The following is a 5,401-nucleotide window of genomic DNA, read 5'->3' on the forward strand; positions in this document are numbered from 1 at the left end:
TCGACTCCTAACTTGTTTTTCTAAAATGCACCATATATGTTCAATAATATTGAGGTGTGGGGACTGTGGTGGCCAGATAAGATGTTCGACTTCAGTAGAATGTTCCTCATGCCACTCAGTAACAACTTTAGATGTGAAAGATTGCGTTTCTCTCTGGAAACAGTTCCACAACCATAGGATGAATGTGATCAGATAAAATGCTTAGATAGTCTTGACTATTAATTCTGCTATGAAGGGAAAACATTGGTCCAGCAGATTTCCAAGATATAACCCCCCACCCAGATCATCACAGATCCTTCTCCTTGTTTAACAGTTGGAAGAAGGTAGTCTAGGTCAAATGCTTCCTTTGACTGTCTCCACACATATACTCGGCTGGTGGTTGGAAATATGGTAAAAGATGACTTGTCTGAGAAAATAAGATTCTACCACTGCTCTAGGGATCAATTCTGTAGGTTTTTACTCCACTCTAAACACCTTGCAACATTTGGTTTTGAAAGTAGTGGCTTCCTGATTGCAGCCCTCCAGTGAAATCCAGTTTTGTGCAGCTCCCAGCAAACAGTTTTTGTGGAAACTAGGTTCTTGAGGAGGTCATTAAGCTCTGCAGTGATCTTGGGAGCTGTACTTTTGTGATCCTTTCTAACAATCTGTGTAAGAGTCCAACAGTCCCTATCTGAAAGCTTTGGTTTTCTTCCAGAGTTTTGTTTCAATGAGGGTTTTTTTCCTTCTTTCTCAAAGGCTGTCATTACTTTCAAGACAGTACTTCTTGATACACCATAAATTTCGACTGTTTTCATTACTCTAGCACCTGCCATACGAGCACCAACAATTTGATTTCTTTGAAAGTTCGATAGATCTGTCATTTTAATGAATTTTAGTTGCCTTTTTCTGAATATATCTGAAATGAAACAGCAATTTTAGCAAAATATATTAAGCAACACTAATTATAAATGAAAAAAACCTAAAAGGAAACAAGCTTTTGACATACCTCCATCATCAGCTGCCCCATGGATATCATTATGGTTTTGACATCTCAGCAGTACCATTCAATCTGGCGGTGTCAACAGCACTAAAATAAGTGTTGTTTGGGAACAAACAAACCAAAGAAACCACAACTTTCAAACACATTTACCCAATGTACAACCATATCGGTAAATAAATATAATAAGTAAATTTCAACCAGCTCCAAAATACGTAACTAAACAGCGACCAATCCATTAAGTCATACAAAAATTATATTCCCTACTGTCTTCCACAGTATAATATAAAAGTGAAAGCTTAATAACCACATTCCTTCGATCAATCAAATTATTGGCAGGATTAAGCACTAACTTAAATAAAATTACAATAAAGAAATACACACACACACACACACACACACACACACATATATATTGATAGGAAGGACAACAAAAGAAAGAAAGAGACCTCGATATTATTTTTCACAGGAATTCTCAATGGCTGGATAACTTAAGAGATGTTGGCATGGGCCCCCACCTCGGCATCCGAAACTTGGAGTTTTGGCATGGCTACTGAATAAGTGTCACATATTTTTATACACACACACACACACACACACACACACACACACACACACACACACACACACACACATATATATACATATATATATATATATATATATATATATATATATACACACACACACATATATATATATATATATATGTATATATATATGTACACATTTACATACACGAAAGGCTTCCTCACAGTCAAAAGGCATTGGTCAGCCTAAGGAAATAGTAGAAAACGTTTGTGCATGGTGCCACACAGTGTGATTGAACCTGAAACCATGTGGTTCCAAAGTGACTTTCGGCAATGACACAATAGAAAATTGGCTGATGTCTACATGCATGACATAAATATGCATATATATATATATATATATCTATATATGGTATGAGTGCTTAGAGCGTGTGTGTGCATGTGTATTTATATATGTGTGCATAAATACGTAAATAAATATACAATAGATATATGTACACACACACACACATACACGAATACACACATATATATGAATATACATCTCTACTTGACGCATGTATATATCAGCCAATTTGCTAGTGTGCCAAGTTACTGTCTATGCTATTGTTATCATATGTATGTATGTATGTTTGTGTGTGTGCGTGTGTGTGTGTGCGTGTGTCTATATATATATATATATATATATATATATATGTATGTATGTATATGTGTCATCGTTCAGTTTTATTTCAAGATTTCTTGCCAATAGAGTAAGAGCCGGTTTCTAACCTAGATCCAAGGCTTTTTCATTGGAATTTCAACATCAACAACAGGGTATTTTTGTTTGTTTGTATGTATGTATGTATGTATGTATGTATGTATGTATGTATGCATGTATGTATGTATGTATGCATGTATGTATGTATGCATGTATGTATGGATGTGCGTGCATGTATGTATGTATGTATGTATGTATGTATGTATGCATGTATGTGTGTATGAATGAATGTATGTATGTAAATACATATACATTTATACACACACGCACACACACACACAAAGTGTTCAAAAAGTCTCTCCGCAGTGAATTTTTTCATCCTTCGCATTACCGTGCCGCTACTTCAAGAGTTTTTTGGTGAACGGATTATTTCAAAGGTATTTTGGTCACCAAGATCACCTAATTTAACACCACCAGACATTTTTTTTTCTGGGGAGCAAATAAAGGACCAGTTTACAAGAATTGCCTGAAAACCATTAAATACTTACTGTGAGAGACTTTTTGAACACCCTGTATATACATATATACACACATATTTAGATAGATAGATAAATAGATAGATAGACAGACCGACCGACAGACAGACAGACAGACAGACAGGCAGACAGATAGATAGCTAGACATACACACATACATATATATTGACATTTAAAGTACGTAGATAGGGTTATAATCCAAGTTGTGTCAGATGAATATTACTTTGCCTTTCATCCTCTCAGGGTCGATAAAATAAGTTCCAACTGAGCAGTGGAGTCAATTTAATCGACTTATCACAACCCCACACACTGCTGGCCTTGTGCCAAAATTTGAAACCAAAATAACAAAGTCCTTGAAGGTGACAAGCTGGCAGAATCATTAGCATGCCAGGCAAAATGATTAGTGGTATTCCATACATTTTTATGTTCTGAGTTCAAATTTTGCCAAGGTCAGCTTTGCCTTTCATCCACCAAGGTTGATTTAACCAACCTACCCCCTGCTCCAAACTTACTGGCTTTGTGCCAAAGTGTAAAACCAATATAGCTAAGTTCTTAAACCACCATCTCAATATGGCTGTAGACCAGTGACTAAAAAATCATTAAAACGAGTGAGGAAATACAATCAGATCTTAATTGGTTTCTATAAGATTAACAAACAACTCGTTTTCCTCCACCACCAACACACTTCGTTTTATGTATTTATATATTTGCTACTAATATGTTCTAATGCATCTTTATTTTTATATCTGAAGAAACTGCCTATAGCTGGGCCACATTCCCAGTGAACAAAAAGTAGTAGCTACCACACAAAGTTGTGCGCTTTAAAAAGTAAAGAACATATATCAATAATTGAGTAATCCCTTGGCTATTGCAGGTGTTATGTCCCAAAACCTCCCACAGAAATATTTAAAGCCTGAAAAAATGTAAATACTTATTGGCTGCAGAAACCTGCGATATACTGAGGAGTTCATGATATAAATTTACATTTATTAGCCAGAAAAATCTGCTATGTTCTGAGTGTGTGATAGGTGAATTGTGTTGTACTGAGTGCGCAATAGGTGAACCATGATATGGCGAGGGATTGCTGTATATGTTTATTCTTTTCTACTCAGTCACAAGGCCTGAAATTTTTGGGGAGGGGGCCAGTCGATTAGATCGACCCCAGTATGCAACTGGTACTTAATTTATTGATCCTGAAAAGATGAAAGGCATATATATATGAGGTCTTGAGGGTAGAAAGATAGGTTATTTCCAATGCAGCACTCAACCAGACTATTAGGCTATCTACACTGTCAGATTCCAGACTAATATCAAAATTCTTTAGGTGTAGAAAATCCTGGTTTCAAGACAGTAAAACCATTGTGTGGGTTTGGGTTTAGCAAAGAGTAATATATGATCCAAGTAAGAAGACAAAGAAGACAACTGTTTCTGTACCAATTCTGCTTTGAACACCAGTTCATGTAAAAGTCCAAAATAAAAATTTATGTGATATTTGCTGTTTTAAACATTAGATTAGCACTTCTTCACCTGTATCGCAGCTGCGCTCATGCTTGCATGAGTCAGACGGAGTTTACTGAGGCAGATTTTCTATGACCCAGTGCTCTTCCTGCCACCAACCCTCACCTGCTTCCAAGCAAGGTAATATTTCCCCATGGGCCAAACATGTTCTCAGAAAATATGTTCATGACAAGCTGCCACACAGTTTCCATTTACCAGATATACTCACAAGGCATTGGTCAAATAAAAGACAATTGCTCAAGGGGTCATGCAAGGAGACTGAACTCAAAATCACATAGCTGTATAGCAAACTTGCTAACCACACAGCCAAGCAGCGGTGGTGGCAGCGGCGGTGGTGGCAGTGGCAACAGTGGCGGTGGTGTTGATGCTGTTACTATTTACTACCACTACTACTGTAGCAAGAACAACCATAACAGCAAGAACAACCATAACAACAATGTCAACAATAATAAGATTAAAAACAATGAGAATCACTGCAACAGCAACAGCAACATCAATATTAACAACTTGATGATTGAATTAGTATTAATTTCCTGTCTTGGAAATTTGCTTCACTGTCAACTGTCCAGAAGTAATTTCTTTGGCATGAAACACCTTGATTGAATAAGCTACAGTATATTACTGGTATGCATTGTATTACTGCACAGAACATGATAGATAGATAGATAGATAGATAGAGAGAGAGAGATAAATAAATAGATAGATAGATAGAGAGAGAGAGAGAGAGAGATAGACACAGAGAGAGAGATAAAATATATATATATATATATATATATATATATATATATATATATATATTTATAATCATAAATATACAGGGATTAGCATTGAGTTGCTTCTCCAACATACTGAAAATTTAGAAATAGCAGTCAAATATCGCCATCCGTCTAGAGAAAAATTTGTAATTTAGAATCAGTAGTTCTTTGACTGCTATTTCTAAATTTTCAGTATGTTGGAGAAGCAACTCAATGCAAATCCCTGTATATTTATGATGATAAATGGTTTTACCGATAAAGGTTTTTTCATACTGACCTACTTGGCAAAATTGTTAATTATTAATTCTATTATTAATTGACGATTCCCTGCCCTTATTCTTGTATATTTTATATATATTTATATATATATATAGGGAGAATTCACA

This window comes from Octopus bimaculoides, chromosome 6 (genome assembly GCF_046866305.1).
Source record: "Octopus bimaculoides isolate indiv1 chromosome 6, ASM4686630v1, whole genome shotgun sequence".
Lineage (NCBI taxonomy): Eukaryota > Metazoa > Mollusca > Cephalopoda > Octopoda > Octopodidae > Octopus > Octopus bimaculoides.